This window comes from Monopterus albus, unplaced genomic scaffold, assembly GCF_001952655.1.
Source record: "Monopterus albus unplaced genomic scaffold, M_albus_1.0 scaffold69.1, whole genome shotgun sequence".
Taxonomy (NCBI): domain Eukaryota; kingdom Metazoa; phylum Chordata; class Actinopteri; order Synbranchiformes; family Synbranchidae; genus Monopterus; species Monopterus albus.
Window position 1 is genome coordinate 2,409,590 of NW_018127949.1, and position 20,854 is coordinate 2,430,443.

The 20,854-nt window shown below is 40.6% G+C and overlaps 1 long non-coding RNA gene across 1 annotated transcript in view; it reads left to right on the forward strand.

Annotated features, from left to right (window-relative positions):
• The first annotated feature begins 8,709 nt into the window (after positions 1-8,709).
• LOC109962917 (uncharacterized) overlaps positions 8,710-20,854 on the forward strand; it is a 16,100-nt gene continuing 3,955 nt past the window's right edge. The window contains exon 1 of the long non-coding RNA XR_002275332.1: positions 8,710-8,761. This is a non-coding gene — a long non-coding RNA (uncharacterized LOC109962917). The remainder of the gene's footprint in view (positions 8,762-20,854) is intronic.

The window sequence follows — 20,854 nt, forward strand, 5'->3', positions numbered from 1 at the left end:
TCTTTCCCTGAATTTAAAGCTGCACTAATCAATCTTTTTATATTATCAATTAAAGTAATTATGTATGTTTTGAAAATGGACAGTCATAGCAACAAACCCTTTCAGAACTGTCACCCAACTCTGCAAGGTTTCTCAGCTATGTGGAGTCTTTTAGTGTATTATTATGCTTTTTTGGCCTCTTGTGTTGTTTTCAGCAAAAACTGTTTGGGTTAAACTGTTTATGAGCTACATACTGTACTGTATACGAGCCCGGACACAGTCAGTAGCTACTGTACTTATTGAAATAATTGGGACATTTAGTAGCTGAAGAGCAGCCAAGCAGTGAGGGACTGAATACTGGACTTGTATATTTTGAATGGTCAGAAACATGACAATTAAACAAATGTTGCTCCAGGTCTTGTGGATATGTTAATAGCTAAGTGGATTGGTGAAATAATTAAAAAAATGTTATACCTGAACATTTAACTACAGTGTTGTTGAGCTTTCTTTGCAGTATCATCATATATTAAAATCTACCTTGCAGTTCAGGGTGCAGCAAAATAAAGAGAATGTCTTAACACCAGTTGGCCACACCCCAAATATGAAAAGAGTGATTTTTAGATTTCTTATACAGGACAAAAACAACTCGATCTTAATGGAAGGGTTTTATGGACTCGTTCTCACATTACAAAAAGCACATTTTGGGAGCCATAACTGATCGTACCTATTTAATTTTTTCAGTTGTTTCATATTTCTGTATTGTGACCTCATTCTATGATGGTTACCCATGCCAGCCTGGTAAAGGAAGGGCATAGACAAGCTTTGAGGTTTAAACTGGGTGCACCCTGTGTTTGGTTCTCAATTAGCACCTGTCACAGGAGACAAGTTGCTGGGCTCATGCTCTCTGTGACACTCAATAGATGAGCTCCTGCTTTGTAAACCACCAGGGAAGAAGGCAGCTCCTTGGTGGGAGTCAGTGTATTCTGTAAACAGGGAGGCAAACGGGAGTGAATCTCTCATAAATCTTGTGGTGTAGCAGTATCATTTCCTTCAGCTGACCTTGGCAAGGTTGCAGGATGGGAAGCCTGGCTAGAGGAGAAAAAAAAGCATCATTTGATATATGGGCAAGTGGTGCGAGGTGCACCGTGAATCAAAGCAACCTGTGATTAGCTATGAAATCTTACACATGTGAACTCTCTCTTTGCTGTTGCTCATCATCCAGACGATTTACCTCTTGTCTCTTTTGATCTGGCAACTTTGGGGTCACAGAGTATGAAAAGCTGAACATAAGCCCAAAGATGATGCCAGTTTGTGGTAAGAAAATGTCAGCGATGGCTGTACATATTTCTGGTAGCTGGTTCCTTCTTGCAGGACCATCAAGCACATTTCTCTTCCCCCATTTGTTTCAAACAAATACTATCAACAGGCCATGAAGTAATCAATGAGGATAATCTATGTGGGCGCTTGTCGATATGGTAATGACTCTGTCTCATCATTACTGCTACACAGCCATAAATCATTCACTTTAGCAGAATGCTTAGCAGCTGTTGCAACAATCCTGTAGCTGTGTCGAATAAAGCACTGCCTTTTGTGATTAATGCCTCAGCATTGTGCTGTGCTGCACACTGATTGTTTTCAGAAAGCTGGATGGATTGTATATCAATAGTCCAGGGGGCTTCTAACAACAAGGTAGGCTGAAGGCATATCATTCTCACTTATCAATGTTTCTATTATGCATAGTTAATGGTGCATTCATACACAGTCATGCCAGATAGGCAGTTAAGAAACTATTTGCAATCCAGATGTAAGCACGGGAGTTTTGGCACCAACCTCCTGTTACTTTCAACTTGATTGACATGTCTTGTAATACAGAGATCGTACCCATACACTTAATTATTTGTTTGTTTGTTTACAGTAAATAGTGTAGCTAATTAATCTAGGTGTTTTTGAACAGTTTCTTAGTTACCATCTGAACCTGAGCCGGTTGCCCGTGACACACCAAGCCGATGGTCGGCCGTTGGTGAGCATCTGTCGTCCCCATCTTCATGGTGTGTCCTGCACCGTTGGCACTAGTCGGACCCTGTCAGCAGCTTTTGGTCATGTTGGATTGGCGGCAGACATTATCACATATCATCTCTGTTCCCCCAAAATGATTTGTATTATGTTTTGGTATACACACATTGTTTTTCACCAGCATAACAAGGAAATGTTACACATACTGTTTTGCTAAATATGCCTTTGCGCATTTCTTTCCTAAAGTTAGATGAGAAGACTGATCCGACTCGCATGTCTCTACAGTAAACATGATGCTTATCTTAGCTTAGCACAAAAGACTGGAAATGGGGAGACAGTTAGCCTGGATTTGTCCAAAGGAAACAAAATCATCTCTAAATTAGCATATTATGTTTTGTTTGTTTCATCTGTTCAAAAAGTGAAGTGTAAAAAGGACATGGCTTTATATGGGGTTATACTGCATGTTGGACTATGTCTCTGCTGGATACAGAGACTAGTCTTGGCCAAGAACTATTTCCATCACACAATCTCTATAAAACTACATTGTTTCTAGTCTTTGCACTAAGCTAAGATAACTAGCTGCTGGTTGTATCTTTGTATTTATGGTGCAGACAGTAGAGATCCTCTCACAGAACTCTTGACATCAACATAAATGTAGTTAAGCTAGAAATTGCCTTTCCTTCAAAACATATTTCCTGAACATGTTTTTAAAGAGGAGTGTTATAAAAATGATGTAAGGGCTACATACTGAAGATGAGGGTCAAACAATAATGATACTTACTTTAGTAATTTCTATGGTCAGAAAAAATAAATAATTGCTTCTGATATTTTACTAATAGTTTCCAGACTCCATGAACTCCTAGCAAATGTGAAACACTTACAAAACATTAGAATTCTTGTCCACAGTTCTAGAGCTTGTTTGGCCAAATCTCATACTGAACTTAATTTATTTTGGCCCTGACTCCCAGAGAGGTAGGAAGGAGTTGCAGATGTAAGCTGGGTGAGGGAACAAAGACAATTAAAACTGTCTACATGAGTGTCAACAGCAGCCAGGCTGGAAGCAATTTATTCAACCAATCATCCAAGTGTACCGATGTTCTGCTGCTGCTAATGGTACACTGGAAAATGTGATAGTTGTTTCCTCCCTATGAATCACTAGAGGCAGGATGCTCACCGGACACAAAGTGGATTGTTCAGTCTTCTGATAGCCATTTAAATCCTGTTATGAATAACGTCTTGAAAATTGAACATGACACTCAAGCACTTTATTATCTTTGTGTTTTTAACCTTGGACATTCACTTGCTTGTCCAACCTCCTTTTGAAGGTGCTCTCTTGATATGTTGTACTGTACCCGTGCATTTTTCATTGCCAGTAGATGGTAGTTGTGAACAAACAGATAAAACAAGAGTGAAAGATGGTACTTAGATGATGTATGTGTCTACCAGTACAAAAAGCATGGTGAGAGAGCTGCAGTAATGGGTCCTAAAATGCTTTCAGATGACACACAAAGCAGGAGATATGAGATATGCTGTTTTTTTCCTCATCTGTGGTGAAATACCATTGCATTATCCTGTGAATGCTGTTTAATGTTGGAACAGTTAAACCTTTCATGATATAATTTATCGTCTTGTAATTTAAGCCATGGGACAGTTTCACTCAGTTTGCGGATGTGAGGCAGTTGTGGGGGTAAGAAAACAACAGCTATCAAATAAATCACTCAAGCAGCTTTCTTTAAGCTGTCTTGAATGAACAAAGCCTGTAATCATTTTCAGTGGGTCACCTCGTTAAACTCACGCTATTTGTGTGAGTTTGTGAATATGTGAGTTCCCCGTTACCCAGAGGCATGTGCTCAGGGTGGTTCGTACTGTAGTTTCTTTCTGTCCAGCTGCTTTTTCAGGTCCAGCTGCTAATGCAAAAAAAAAAAAAAAATAAATAAATTAAATCCACCCCAAACAGGCCTCTCTTCAGTCCCTCCTCACTGCTGTAGAGAGCTTCCTCCCCCCTTGGTCCTGAGCTGACACCAGAGCCAGCCTTTGCCCTGATTTAAGACCCTGGCCTCCTGATGACCCAGCTTGCTGCTCTCTCCCTCCCCTGCTCTATCTCTGACTCTAGTTTAGCTCGACATGGGGAAGTGCTTGCTCATTCTTTCCTCCACTCATTAATCCAGTGAACAATGAAAGGAGCTGAGCACAAACACAGTTATGCTTAAATCTTTAATGTGTAGCCTTTACTTTTCTGTCCTTTGTTTTACGAAGCCAGGGCTTTTGTCAAACAGATTTTGAAATGTATTCAGTGTCTAATGTAGCTATGCTCTGAAGGAGCGGATTAGTGTGATGGAGTTTCATTAGCACATTATCTGTTTTCGTGTCACAGGCTGGGAATCACAGTAACCCTGACTTTCCTGCTCTTGATGTTTTGGCAGCAGAGAGCGTGTTTGATGATTCATACACTCCAAATGAACGTCATTACTTCAAGACAAACGACCAGCCCTTGACCTAGACACTTGGACTCTTGTACTTGTTTTTGTACAGAGATATATTGCTTCTAAATACATACATATATTATTTATGTGTGCTTAAGTTACTGCTTTTGTTGTCTCAGCACATGCAAAGGCCAAAGCTGTGGCCTTGGGCCAGGTGACAGGACATTTTGTCATGGTTTTTCATTCTCATGCATAATTAAAAAATTTAATTACTTGTCATGTACAAATTATAATGCTGCAGGAAACAGACTACATGAAAACATATTTTATTTTCCATGAGACTGACATGAAATCAATTAATCCTGCTGTATTATTTTATGCTGGACAGGCAGTAGGAGAGAGAGGATGGAGATTGGCTACAGCTGTTCTCATTGGTGCAGCCATATATTATAGCTGGCGTGTGTGACAGCTTCTGAGGAAAATGGCTGAAGGGTATCAGGCAGGTGATTCGACTGTAAAAAGAATAACACTGTGGTATACAAACAGTTTTCAGAGACAGGTATAAGATTTGTGGTGGTGAAGAGGCACTTTACTGCTGTGCTGCATGTACTCTGGGTTTCCCCATATTTTTCCCAACAATGACTTTCTGTCACTATTTATGATGAGCTCTTGTCGTTTTCTGTGTGCGCGCCAGGAGTTGTTGTCATATAGTTTCTCATGCTTAGGCCCTATTTGAGACTTAGCACAAATCTTTGTTTATGACTTCACTGTTTTAGGTTTGATAAGATGCTTGTAGTCAGTATCATTTATGTGAAAGTTAACATGGGTCTCAAACATTTTCCCAACCTGCGTCAGTCCTTAAGTCGCTACACTGTAAAGTGTCTGAAATAATCTGATGTTCTCTCAGAAACTAAATGTAAATAGATTGGTTCCATGCCATATTAATCTGGTTACCACATTCAGAAGCATTTAGATGTAACGATATAACGCTGTTAAGTGTTACCTTAAAAATATAAGTACATTACTTTCCCTGCTGACTAATACCCAGCATCCTAGTGAACTGCCCTTCACTAAAGCAGTTCAGTTATGTTTAGGAACCATTGTTAGCTTCTTAGCATACTTTTCAGCATGCATGGCTGTTGGCTTAAAATTCTCCAGAAAGATAGCTTTCTTCTTTCTTCTTCTACCTAAAATTATAAAATATTTAATACTTATTTAGTCGCTGTTCTCACATTTATCGTTGCATTACACCAAAAGCTGATATGGTTACATTGAAACTAATGAGCAGTTTCTTGGCACAGTTAATAAAGTCTTTGAAAAATATTGTTTAGTACTAACAATTGACTGTAAAAATGACTGACAGGCTAAGAACTCCCAGAAGTGAAGCCACCATGAAGTGATTGCCCCCTTGTGGCTGGTTGCTATTTAGGTCATAAATCCCGCTTTCTTCATGTTAGTGGATGGGACATGAGCCAAATTAAAAACTCAATTACAAATCAAAACACTAATGTGTGTACAAGTGTTTATTTTTCTGGTAAGTTTTATTTTTAATTGGTTATTTAATGATACGGAAAGAGGTGTATTTCAGTTGATTTGACAGCTTTGATTGGCAGTCTGATGCTGTCGCTCCACTTGTGGTCGCTAATGCGCAGAATCTGGTTGCAAAAAAGCAAGATGTCAGCCACTGTATTCACGATATTTTGGCTTCATTTTTGCATAGTGGAGGGAAGTGGTGACACCATGTCCATTTTGTATAGCTTGATGGTGCTAACACAGTTCTTGCACAGTTTTAGTATCTCATAGTTTTAATGGGTATTTTTACACAAATGTGTAAATGGAAATCAGTGAAGCGCAACAATATAGCTGTGCACGAATCTGTCTGCTAAACATTTTAAAGTATCTTCAGCCAGTCCATCTATTTCCAGGTTCTTTTTTTTGTTTGTTTGTGAGACACAACAGCAAACAGTCAGATTTAAAAGGCAAATTTCTGCCATCAGATGGAATAGCTCATAATAAATGTACCTAGTGGCTGGTTTGTCTGTAATTGTGATGATAATTTAGTAAAAACTATTAAATTACATCGTTCAGTCACTGCTTCATTGTTGATTTACTTTATTTAAAAAATGTAACAAGCTAATTACAGTATAAATTTAAATCAGATTAAATTTAAATGAAGACAGAATATTTAAAAAAATCCCTTTTTACAAACAAATAGAGGTAATTACTTTAGCCACACATTCTTAAAGCCACAAAATGTGATTATGAGCCCACCCACGGAGAGTGAAATTCAAAATAATTTGTGTGTATAATGTCAGGTGACACACACACACACCAGATAACACAATGCACAATCCTGCAGAGGTCAAATAACACTTCACCAGTGGACCAGCTGAGCCATAGCACTCACAGCCACAACACCACAAAAAAGGAATTGTGAGTGATTCTGGGAGCTGACAGCAGCCAGGCAGTTTTTTTTTCTCCTCTGGGTTAATTCAGTGGATGAAACGCTGTGGCACGTGATGTGTCATATATCAAAGGCAGGGCATCAGTAATCTTTGCTCAAGGGCATGGATAACAGGCAGATAGACATGTGAATGAGATGGGGGGTGGGGTGTTTTGGGGAGTGGCTCATCCCTTTCTGCCATCACTGCAGAGAAGATAGAAGAAGATTTATGGGACATCACAGACCACATACAAGCAGGATGACCATCTTAGATGTGAACCCCTCCTCTCAGAACCTTCCTCCATCTTGTCTTTTTTTATGCAGCACTCTACCAAGCGAGTGACTCACAAATCAGATATTTTATAGATGTAATTGGGTTCCTTTTTTATGTTTCTCACCATAGCTATCAGGACTTCTGTCAGCCTTTAAGCTCTGTACTTTTTTCCAAGCCCAAATCCAACTTTTTGAGAGCCATGCTCCATGATTGAAATAATCTTAGAATAACCATCAATTTTCTCTAGGGATTTCCAAACAAAGAGCTGTAACACAAGCATATCTAATGTTCAGGATACTTGTATTTGTTTTTACACATTAGCAACCCATTGACATTTCATAAACACAGATGGTTTGGAATTCGTCCAGTTTCCAAAAGTACAGCACAAAGCACAATAGTGTTACGCATTATTTAATTACAGTCATCTGTAATGCTGTCACTTTGACTCCACCTGTGTTGTGTGGCTCAGCGCTGAAATGCTTAACAGAGTCTTGCATGTAAAAGCCAAGCGACAGGAATTAGGGACAGTAATATGTTTACATTTTAATCGAGCCTGATCACTGAAGTTCTGCTGTTATGGCCTGTCTGATTGGATGAAATCTGGTCCACAGTGATTATGGTTATGAGGACAGATGATCTCCGAGGTATGCAGTGCCATTTGATGATTTCTTGGATTTTCTGGAAGAGAGGTCTTCAGATCTGCCTCACAGGTCGTAGATGATTTCTGAGGATCACAGCTGTTGTCCTCCCTCAGGGCACATTTATGTGTTATCATTCACTGTAAAACTTATTTATAAATGAAAAGTCCCTTTGGGTGTATCAACAGCACTGCACACAACAGAAATATCTTGGAGTGCTTTTAAGCTTTTGAATTGAGAATTAAAATGTGCTGTTTTTAGTGAAGCTACAAGAATGAAACTTTGTTGTTTTGAATTATGATACAAGTCTTGCTGTAGACTGCATAGTACTCTGGCAGACCAGTACACAAATCAGCACACATATGCTCTGGGAGAAAGAAGAAACATCACCGGAGTAGCCAGCAGATTCAGGTAATCGTTAGGGTCCAAGCTCTTCAGCTCTTTTTTTAAATCTATTGAAACAAAACAATATTTGTTGAGCTTAATATCCTACAGTAGGATTTAAAAGGGAGGCCTTTTATGCCCTTGTGTATGTGTGCACACATAGTCCATCAGATCGAGTCAATCATGCTGCACTTTGGATGTTCCCTGTAGCGAGGAAGCACCAAATTTCACGTAATTCTGCTAATTGACCTGAGTGAGGAATGGCATCAGGGTGCATCATGACATCTACAGTGAGTGCTCACTTGTTATGTAAAGAAACTTATCAGACTATGAGTAAATGCAGAATTACGCACCTTTTCTACAATTGATTTAGTTGTGAAGTTGCATTTAATCGTTGTCGACTGTGCGTGAGCATGTTCGGTATTTATTTGGGTGACATCTGTGGCCTTGTGATATAGATTGCAGTCAAGGAACAGAAACAGGACAAACCACAACTTTGCTGTATATCAGGTTGCTTGCCAGGAACTATTGAACTTTTCTTCAACAGGTCATCCAGACTGACAGCAGCGAAAGGACAATAGGATCAACTTAAATGCTGGGAAACAAAGTGAGTCTGGTCTCTAATTCACATCTGATACACCACAGATGCACTGGTTATGTTCATGTACTGTACCTGTCAGGAGGTATAAGCAGGAGGAGGAAGTGGCTGTGTTCATCAGGGGATATCCTTCCTCTCAGCAGTGGCGAGGGGGAACGCCCTGCTCACACAAAGGGTAGCCTCACTCCTTCGCACTGTTTATTTTTAGTCATAACATCCACTCGAATTGAAAGTATGGGTCAAGGTGAGGCTAGGACACTTGTGAGAAGAGGGTGCCTGATGAACAACAAACAGATGTTCTTTGATGATAATTGCAGAGAAGGGGAAAGGGAGTGTGGAGGACAGGCTCACTTGCTGAGGCTGTCCCTCCACCCTCTGAAGGCCTTTGGTGGTGTGTTGTTTAGCCCCAGGAGTACTGGGTATACTGGTTTTAATTTTGTACATGAGTTTATCATGTACCATCATACCATAGCACAACTGAACCAATAGCTGTAACACTTCAATTGGCAGCAGATTATATTGTTTACTGCTAGAAACATGACAGATCTTCAGGGGAAGGTGTTGAGAGGGGACCCCTATTAACTTACCCATCTTACTAACAGTTATAACTTTATAACACAGCAATTAATCACCCAAAACATACTCTCTTTATCATGGCAAGACACCGTGGCCCAAAACCATTTGTGACCAAACTATTTGTAACATTAATAATTATGTTCATAAAATTAAACAGTCAAACAGCATGTTGTGTATATCACTTTCAGTTATGACTAAGCATTGCATATCTGTTGTTTGCAAACGTCATATTTCCTGAACAACCACACTGGAGAAATAGATGTACAAGGCTAAAGAGAGGCCCTTAAATCCTGTAGTCTGGCAGAGAAGAGGCAGTTGGTCCTAACAACTCATAGATACCATATACACTGTGTATATATCTGGATAACAACACTGACTATATATAAAAGATGGACGAACCTTTCTGGTTTGGTTTTTTAAAGTTATTCGGTTATTAATAACCTAAAGCAATAAGTGTTTTTAAAGTATGTGATATCTTTAAAAATAGCCTGTTTTTATTAATGTTTGAGTTAGCTAATATTTTTGTAATAGGCTACTCTTGATAGTAGAAAGGGCCACAAACATATTTAAAGACCCAGTCATGCAAAAAGGAAAAAAAAAATGATGCCATGAAACTACCAGAATCTTGAAAAAATACCATGATACAAATATTTGTTCAAACCACCCGGCACTAGCCCCAGGAGTTAAAGTGAGCCTGCTGGTGCCATTATAAACCATTATTTGCCAGAGGTGACTCATGTTCATAGTAGCAGCCACAAATTTGAATGCCAATATCCTTGCCTTAAACTGACCTAGAAAGGAAAAAAGTTTGTCAGTCGGCGACATTCTTTCTTAACGTGAAAGGTTAGAGAGCCACGGCCCTTAATCAAGTGTGACCGTCAGCCGGCGCCCTCTAAAATGTAGCTGTAAAGACAGGCTGCCAGTGCTACAGGCGATGAGCGCTAGTGCAGAGTGATTGATTTGTGTAAATCATTTTCTTTTTTTGCTCTCTCCTTCTTTTTTACGAGCATCAGTAGAGGTGGAGGATGGTGAGGATACCATCATGGGATTAAATATAGCTCCTCCAGGCTGTCCTGGTGATTAATGAGCTGCCACAGCATTCCCAACTGTCACTAAGAGGAGCATGGGTTCAAACCATGTCTAGACTGATGATACAGAGGATAAAAATCAGTTGTGTCATTATGTCACTAAAGTCCTGTAGTTCTGATGTTGATCTAGCAACATTGTGACACGCTGGTTATTTCAACATACAGTATCAGTTCCATCTTCGGGGTAAATTTGCAGGTTTAATATTAGAATTATTGATTTAGATTAGTTTTAGTGTTTGGGTCAGGATTCATAGCATTTAGTTGAAGCTATAATTTATTAGTATTAAAAGTTTAGAATAATTTTTATCACTGTTTTAAAATAGCGATTTGATGTGGAATGACTTTTAACAGGTTTTGGAGTTGCTTGTTTACTTCTTTCTACTGCAAGTGCTTCAGGTGTGGCCCATCAGGTCTGACCCTGTCTCCGTATTCTATTCTTCTGATTGACTACTGCAGCAAAAATCAGGCAAGACAGGAAAATGTGTTGACAGTGTTGCAAACGAAGGCACGTGAAGATAGTTTGACCAGCCAGCTAAAATTACCATCCCACAAGTTTTACCTAACACGACACTGTCTATCCATGTATGTGCATTCACAACTTCAGTTAAAAAAAAAAAAAAAAAAATCCCTGAACAAGTAGTCAGTCCCAGTTTCCATCTCAAATTGGCTGGTCTGTTGTAGCCCAGTGTTTACTTTTTGAAGCAAATGTGGTAAATTCAATTGAATTCAATTTCTAAAACAGCGCCCAGTAGTCTGATGTGAGTGTAAGTGACGTCACCGAATGAAAGCCTATTAATCACCTGGTGTAGACTCCAGTGTGCCTCATCTGATACTCATTGTCATTCAAGTATCTCTTATACACCTGAGATCTAAGAGATTTACTGAGAATGGATGTTATTTCACGTTTGCTTTTTAATGAGGTATTTATATCTCTGATATTGATATAGGTGTTGGTCTCCCCTCGCAGTTAGCTGTTTTGCTCATCAGATCCTCCAGATTTTTTTTGTCTTGTTTTAGAGTTTGGTTCTTGTAATGTCTTCTGACCTTTAGCACTGAACCAGATAGCTGGGCAGAGGGCTGTGAGGACAGAGGCTGTACATCTATCTCTCCCCAAGGAGTGTCGTGTTTCTCTTTCCACCATTTATTTGAAAGCTATCGTTTCCTGGGATTCATCACTGAAAAATGGCATTGATTCTCTGGATGATAGATGCTAAGAGTCCTTTTATTGACATCCCTATTGGCAGGCCTGTGTAAATTCTGCATCCTATTACCCCCGGAGATAAATGATACACCTTGTGAACAGGGAGGATGTAGCTGAGTCGATGGTAATGTCTGAGCATCTCTTACAGTGGCGGGTGTCGTTGCTGAACAGCGTTATTCATTTTGTCAGAAAACACCTTATCAGTCACTGTGCTGAATAATTAAACACAGTAAGAATGATGGCAGATAATGTTCCCCTGCCAAGCACGCAGACAAAGAAATAAGAGTGACTACAGATGCTTTTATTCAGCTCTGTGTTGTAGCTACTTTAGGAAGGTCAACTCTTAATCTAAAGGTGTTTTTGAATCTAATATCCCTGTCTGGAAAGTTTGCTGTAGCATTAAAATGACTTATGAAAAGCCTTAAACCTACTGCATGTGCCATGAAGCAGCTCGTTTCTTTGCTCCATTGTTTACAAGGGCTATTTTTCTTTGACTCTGTGAGGTTTATTGCATCTTAATCCTACCCTTTTGAAGCACTGCCTGCAAGGATGTTAAATAATGTCCTGCTGCCAACCGTTTTCTCCATCTCAATTTGTTTTAGAGCAGTACACAATTTAACCTTCAGAATAGCATTTGCAGGTTCATAACACTTGGAACAGGTGTAATTTTTCTAACAAACAGAACTGCAATGTGACCCTATTTATCTCTGTTTCCTATAATGTATTGTATTAATCTGTGGGCCATTCATGAGCCATTATTTCAGCAGGGCAATAATTCACTCTTGTTGTTCAGCCTTGCTACTGGAGAAAGTCTTTCTAGTTATACTTTAGTGCTCCACCATGCAGCTCGCGTGGGATCTGTTGGAGTTTGGTTTTGTAGCTTTGTGCACAAGAATCGAGAGAGTGAAATGGACCTGTGATTTAGCCTCTTGAAAGTGTGAATTTTCTGACTTGTGCTTGAGGCTCTTCTGCTTGTTTTAATTTACAGATAACCCTGACAATTTATCTTTATTTAATACTCAAAGCCAATTGATCTTATACAGGAGATCTAATTGCAACTTTAGATACCAATAGATTGTATGTATACATAGTCCAAACCAACGGTCTATTAAATAAGGGATAAGCCAAAATATCAATTATCATTTTTAATTCATTCATTTTGACTTTCTGATGAAAGAAACTATGAACACATTTACACCGAGGCTGCAGCTAAGAGCAGAGCTGTGTGGTTACTGCAAGTTCAACCCCTGTGCCGTTTCTTCTTCTTGTTCCAAAGATAAATTAGCAGCTTCTAAATAATGCAGTGAACCCTAATTCTCTTTGATTAGTAGTGAGTTAGATGACGGCGACCCACTGAAATTGGTCATCAGCATAAATAACGAGCGAATGAACTGATAAAATGCAAAGTCCTCAGCCATCATAAATCAAATGGAATCCACTGGCCATGGAAGCGAGTGGAATTAGAAGTCCATGCTCCTATTAATTATGTTGCCTTGTGGAGGCGACAGCGTGATAAATCAGTGCTGAAAGGGCCTTCACTGGCTGAGCCTGAGGAGTTAGACTGCCTGCAAATTGCTTTGTGTATGCTCTTAATTGTTTCTTAAGTAACCCACCTTTTTGAGGCAGTTTGGAAAGGTACTCTACCAAGAGGGGTCAAGGAAGTCAGAGCCACTGTTTCTCTATGATAACGTTATAGAAAGTCATCTCTCCTCCTGTCTCTTTCTTTTAATGTGTCTCTATTTATATGAATTGGTGATAGCAACTCTCCAGTGTAAAACAAGTATGCACACAACGTTAGACAAAACAATTAAAAGAACAAAGATAAACCAAATATTATATTGTCAATTTATGAATACATGCAGAAGAATTTGTTTGTATACATACTATCATCAATACATTTATAAGTATAAAATGCATTACCTTCACAGGGAACTAAAAATGTTTATCTAACAACTCCTACAATATCTTAGTCAGTACTGTGGTCATTAACTTGAACTAACATGTTGATCTACCTAAAAACTTATTTGGGATAGAGTTGGATGGATTTTGATTTTCTTCATATCTTCTGCAACACTGTAACATGTGAATCAAAGCCACCTTTCTTAATTAGGTAACTTAAGTATTCACTTTGATCATTTCCTCTCCGTGTATTTTCATTTGCTTCACAAACACATGCCAGCGCGGTTTTATAAATGTATTTTTAGTGTCACATCCTTTATTTCACCCAGGTAGTGTTATCTTTCCAAAATGGATTATATTAAATTATTTCAACTTTTGATGTGTGTAATAATGATCAGGGCTCTGAGAAACATGTAATTAATGTGAATACTGAGGCAGTCGTGAGCTGTTGCTCTTTAAAGTAGAACTAACTATAAAACTTCATTTGTATTTGTTGAGCAGTGGGCATCATCTAGCATGAAATGTAAAGTTTCCAGAGCATTTAGCAGGAATATGCACTTAAGCTAAATTGTGTGTGCTGCCTGAAATGCCAGCAGTCATGCAATGTCAGCGCACAGCTTTGTGCACGTCCGCTGTCAGTGTGTACACTATGTGATGAAGGGCTTCAGTGCTTTGATCTACTGACTGTTTTGCAAGGTGTGTGTGTGTGACTGTTGTCATAAGGTTTTTTTTTCCGATTAACCATCTACCCTATAAAATCTCATAAAATACATGTTTTTTATTAGTAGTACAAAAAATGAATAGCCTTGCTCTGAACTTTTCAAGTTGCAAAAATTGAGGAACTTACTGAGAATAGAAAGTGAAATAAAAAATTAAACAATATAAAGAAATTCTAATTGTTACAATGCAAGTCAATTTACTGTACCATATCAGTCTTCTATCAACTCCCAGGAAGACAGCAAACAAGCAGTGTAACAGAGAATTATAATCCCTTGCACTACTAACTACTGAAATACTCACATTGCTGTAAAGTGATGCTAAGCAATGTGCTGAAGACGGCATTGAACACTGAGATTTTGTTTTTCTTGAAAAATGACAAATGTTCTGTCACTCTGATATAACACAGCTGCAAATTTTGACTTTTGAGAAACTGTGACCAGTAAATGTTTGGCATTGTTTTATTTAAATGACTCGAAAGGATGAAATGATTCTTAATATTGTATATAATATTTTCTGTTATTCAACTCATTGTGTCAGGACTAATGTGTATACATGTATGTATCTGTACATAAGCATACATGGCACATGGTGGTGGCTGCCCTTCTGTTGACATTCAGCCTCTCGTATATGCTAGAGTTTAAATAATGCTCCTGTGCAGTTGGAGGAATAATGGTGTGGACTTTCATGACATTGCGTCATTGCCAAGGTGACGGACTCGAGGACTGATTGCTCCCTCTGTCTCTCTCTATCTGTCCGCCCCCCCCACTTCTCACCTTGTCAATAAGCATCCTCTTGTCTGATGGAGTCACATCAGGGCACTGCAGCTGACACCATGGTGTCTTTATTTCCTGCAGCAGTCCTTTTACAACACACATCAGTGGTGATTAATACACTGACAGCAGCCAGGAGGTTAACCCCCTGCTGCCAGCCAGATACTGTTGCTAACAAACACACAGTTCTCACCTTACATATCTAACTACACTATACCACACTTTCTTCTTTAATATATTATCTATATAATCAAAGACAAGAAAGAATAGTGTAGGGTTTCATTTGCTTGCCCAGCACTGTACACTTTAGATTTGATTGATGGAAGCAGATGATACTTGATATTCAAAAACTGTCTTTTACATTAAACCAAATGGCTGTTCCCAGTTGCAGCTGTCTGCACGGATGTTAAATCGGAGGTCTTCCGATTTAAATTTATGGCATCCATTACTCAAGAATTTACATGTCCAGGTGCTGCATCTGTTTGGCTTCAGGTAGGGGTCACTTTGATTTATTAATATCCATGGTTTCATCTGCTAGACAATCACTGACATATTGTCACTTAGGGCAGCATGTCTCTCTGACTTTAACAGCTGTGACAACCTTCGTGTTATCAGCTCCCTGGCTAATTATGCAATGCTCAGACCGAAGATGTCCGTATCTGCAGGAAGAGATTACATACAGCGCTCAATGCTTATAATAGCCAGTAAATAGCAAATCATAGACTTCAGTCTGAATGAGGATTGTCTCATTATATATTATTTGCTTAATAGTTGAACTCTCATGTTAGAGAATATAAGTAAACAGACTTCAGGAGTGATTGGACCATCTGGGTCATTCAGAGCCATATGTTCACACCTTCATTGTAGTTGCACAGGTTCATGAAAACAGTTTGTTTGCTAGAGCTGGTTATATCTGTAGTCACACAGCTTTTTAGAGCCAAGTAGCTGTTGGGTGAAGGAGTTTATATTTGTGCTAGAACATTGGGAGAACTAATGGAGTAGCTGAGCAGCAGAAAATTAATGAATAGTAGTTCTGATCATTTATTAACTGTTTGTCATTTATCAAGCAAAAATGCCAAACATGATCTGGTTCCAGCTCCTGTAATATGAGGACGTACTTCTTTTCTATGAAAAAAAAGAAATTTGATACAAACCCACGTTGGCTTTGGGAACTTATGTTTACTATTTTTTCACTTGTACTGTTGTCTAGCTTGAACAATTAATTGATGTATATTAAAAATCATTGATATACTAATTTGGAAGTGAAAATTAACCAGTATCTGCAGCCCTACCCCAAATCTCACAGTAACATATTGTAACCAGACATCTTGGGATCACCTGTGGTATGATCTAAAAAAGGCAGACATTTTAGATACATTTCATCACCTTCTTGTAAACTCCTTGCGTGCACTGCCTGCATGAAACTGCGATTCAGCTTGGAGACTGTGCTAAGCAGCAGACGATCAAGGTATAAGCAGGGGGCTACCAACCTGTTTGGCACCAGACATCACCATCTCTCTGCTCACAGTGCATGTCAGCAGGATGGACCACTGAAGGCCAAAGGTGGCCCAGTTGTTAGGACATAGCAAATGTCATGGGCCAAGAGAGAGAGAGCGTCCCCTCGAGTCCCCCAGATGCCGCTCCCACCTCTGATCATTAACTCTCACACTGAGATAGTAATTAGGGGTTCTCGCGGCATAAGACAGATTCAGCATCAGACCAAATTTTCTAAGCTGTCATTCCAATTAAATAGGGCAGGGCAAGATGGATCAGCTTGGCTGTGTGTTAGTATTGATGTCAGTTTATCATGGGGACTCTACCTCAAGCCACAAGACTCCGTCTGAACATGCAAAAATCTGGGGCTGAAGATGTTTAACTGCTATTAGTTGTATCGTATGGCTCATATAGTATAGCATAAAATGCATCCCTTCATAGCCCAGTATAAGTATTTTGTTATGACTCAGAATCAGAGTTAAGCTGCTCATTTAAGTCTGGCTTTAGCCTCTGCTCCTCAAGCAACTCACAAATTATAACCTTTTCTCACAGTACAAGCTAGGACATGTTAATTGGATTTGACAAGGGCATATTATGCACAACAAATATGCATAATTTGGCAAAAATGAAACAGAAAATTGGAAATAAAGAAGAGAACAAAGTAGATTTACATGGTCGGGTAGTCTGAATGTCTGGTATCGTATTCTCTCCTCCTGTCTGCATAAAAAGGCACAGAACTGTAACAATGGGTATCAGTGGAAAGTGCTTTAAAGTTAAAGCTGATGGATGGCTTGTCAAAAAAAATAATTGCACTGGTTGGAAAGTGGGCCTGCCTGCTTAGAGGGGGGAGAGCAGAATCTACAGAGAGGATGATGGGAAGTGACAGTGGTCTGTCAAGATGCAGTGGCTGCCCAGAGTAGTGTGAAGCCCCAGCTAGAAGGTGGCAGAACAGAACAGGCTGTCAGAGCAGGAAAGAGCCTTTTAATACATGGAAAAGAAAAGGAATCCGCCTGTCAGACGTGTTCTGCCAGTGGAGGGAGGTAGGAGTATAGTGAATAGGTGTAGACGTGGTAGAGCTGGGTGAAACCAGCACGCTACAGGTAGAAGCCAGATGTGACAGATCATCAGTTGCTAGTGGCTGCTACTAGTTACAACTGGTTCCTTTTACTGTGACAATTCATTAATCAGTTTGACAGATCTAGCCTTATTACATGGACTATCTGACACTTAAGCAGTTGGGGGGGAGCTGTGGTTCAGGAGGTAGAGCGGGTTGTCTCCTAACTGGACGATTAGGTTCAAGGTTCAAGGATTTTATTGTCAATTCACCATATGTGCAGGACATACAGAAAATCGAAATCTCTTTTGTCTCTCACCTAGTATTGGGTGCCATAACTTTTAGGAACTAAAATAGAATGAAGTAGTATTAAAAATAGAATAGAATAGAATAAGAACTGGATTGACATAATTAGGATAAATCTAAACGGTACAGCCAATAAACTGTGACTCCAAACCGAGTACAGCCAGTGACACTAGTGGGAGATTGTCAGATGGTTCAGCATCACCAGGGCGTTGGTGTTGAGGTGCAAATAGCATGTGAGGTATACATGGACAGTATTGCAAATGACCAACAGCAGCAGATATCCTGGCAAAAAAACAGTCAGCAGCAGATTTACATATAATATAACAGAAGGTAAAACAGCAGCTGTAGTTTTTGTTGTTGTTTTTTTTTTTTTGTTTCCCCAACAGTCAGCAGCCGATTTACCTGTAATATAACAAAAGGGGGAATATATTGAGTTTGTGCAGACAGTCTTTCTATATCTTTTTGTGTTCTGTGGTGGGTTACGGTCCAGGGGCAGAGGGGGAAGGTAGTGAACAGTGTTCAGCATCCTCACAGCTTGGTGGATGAAGCTGTTTGTAAGTCTGGTGGAGTGGGCCTGAAGACTGATACCTTCTCCCTGAAGGCAGGAGTCTGAAGTTGGAGTTTATGGGGTGGGAGGTGTCATCAGCAATGCTGATGGCTCTGCGGGTGAGGCGGGTGTTGAAGATGTCTGTAAGGAAAGGCAGAGGGGCACCAATGATCTTGCTGGCTGTTTTCACTATGCATGGCAGGGTCCTTCTGCAGGAGGCAGCACAGTAATGACGCTCTCGATGGTGCCCCAGTAGAAAGAGCGCATGATGGGGGGTGGGACACTAGTTCTCCTCAGTTTCTTCTTAGCTTTTGTAGAAGAAGCTGGAAAGAACTGATACTGTGCAGCAGACAGAAACACCCACCTATGGCAATTGTTGGTCCAGGAGAGGTCCTTGGAGATGTGCACCCCCAGGAACTTGGCATTGCTAACTCTCTCCAGTACAGCACCGTTGATGGTCAGTGGTGGATGTTTTAGAGGTTTTCTCCTGAAGTCCACAACAATCTCTTTAGTCTTCCCCACATTGAGGGAGAGGTTGTTGTCCTTACACCACTGGACCAGTTGGCACACCTCACTCCTGTAGTAATGAGGCCAACTACAGTCATGTCATCTGCAAACTTGACAATGTGGTTGGTGCTGTAGGTTGGCACACAGTCATGGGTCATCAGTGTGAAGAGCAATGGGCTGAGCGCACACCCCTGTGGAGCCCCTGTGCTCAGCCCGACGGTCTTGGAGATGTTGCTGCTGACCTGCACATTTTGTGGCCTCCCTTGTAGAAAGTCCAGCACCCAGTTGCAGAGAGAGGTTTTGAGTCCCAGGTGTCCAAGTTTTTGTGTAAGCTGCTGGGGAATGATTGTGGTGAATGCTGTGAAATCTAGTAACAGCATTTGCACCTAAGAGTTCTTTTAATCTAGGTGGGTGACAACTGGATGGAGAAGAGCAGTAATGGCATCCTCTGTGGACCTGTTTGACCTGTATGCAAACTGAAATGGGTCGTGAGAGGGAGGAAGGATGGACTTGACGTTCTGCATGACCAGCCGCTCGAAGCACTTCATAATAATTGAAGTCAGTGCTACATGCCGATAGTCATTGTAACTGGTTGATTGGGGCTTCTTTGGAATTGGAATTATTGTGGCGGACTTGAAACACGTGTGAACAACTGCTTGGTTCAGAGAGATGTTAAAGATGTCCGTGAGGACATCCTTGAGCTCCTCGGCACAGTCCTTTAAAACATGACCAGGTATGTTATCCGGTCCAGCTGTCTTGCATGGGTTGATCCTGGAGAGGGTCTTCTTCACGCTGGCTGCGGACAGACACACAGCCTGCTCGCCCGGGAAAGGAGTGGTCTTCTGTCTTTCAAAGCGGCCAAAGAAGTCATTGAGGCTGTTCAGCAGAGAGATGTCACTATCACATTTCTGAGGTGGGGGTTTATAGCCTGTGAGGGTTTGGATGCCCCGCCAGAGACTCTGTGCATCTCTAGTGTTGCTGAAGTTTCCAGATATTTTCTTGCTGTATTGGTGTTTTGCCTCCCTGATTCCACAGGGCAGGTTGGCTCTTGCTGTTGCTAGGCCTGCGGTGTCGTTGGCCCTAAAGGCTGCATCCCGAGCCCTCAGTTGTCTGTGAACCTCACCTGTCATCCATGGCTTCTGGTTGGCACGAGCACTGATATTTTTGCAGTAAGTGACATCATCAATGCACTTTGTGATGCATGCTATGATGGCCTCAGTATATTCCTCTATGCCTATGTGATTGTTATGAGTGGCTGCTTGTTTGAAAATGTCCCAGTCTGTAGTGTCAAAACAGTCCTTCAGAGCAGAGGAAGCTCCCTCCTGCCACACACGTACCTCCAATTGTGTTAGTCTGATGACTGGGTCTGTATACAGGTCTCAGCATGATGGTGATGTGATCAGAGAGACCCAGGTGGGGGAGAGGGGAGGTTTTGTATGCTCCCTTGCATGCGGTGTACACAAAGTCCAATGTGTTGTCTCCTCTTGTTGGAAAGTCCACATGTTGGTGCAGATTGGGCAACCTTTAAATCCGTGTGATTGAAGTCCCCAGCTGTGATGAGGAATCCGTCTGGGTGCGCTGTCTGTTGTTCACTGATGGCCTGGTAAAATTCATTTAGTGCCTCACTCCTGTTGCTGGTGTTAGCAGTGGTAGGAATATACGTAGCCGGCAGGTACAGTGATGTAAGAATCTGGTGAAGAAGCCCCAGGCCTCGAAGTTCCTCTGCAACTTCCTGGTCCAAGTTGAAATGTTTTGACTTGTATCCTGAAGGACTGTGGTTCTTGTTACCATTGCTAACTCTGAGAGACGAGGCAGTCCAAGTAACTTCAAAACAGTGCTGATTTATTCAAAGGATCACAGGTAAAATTAACATTACACGCTCAGGTATCTTGCACCTCCAAACTGTGCGCAGGCAGATGTAAGATGAAAGACCCTGAACC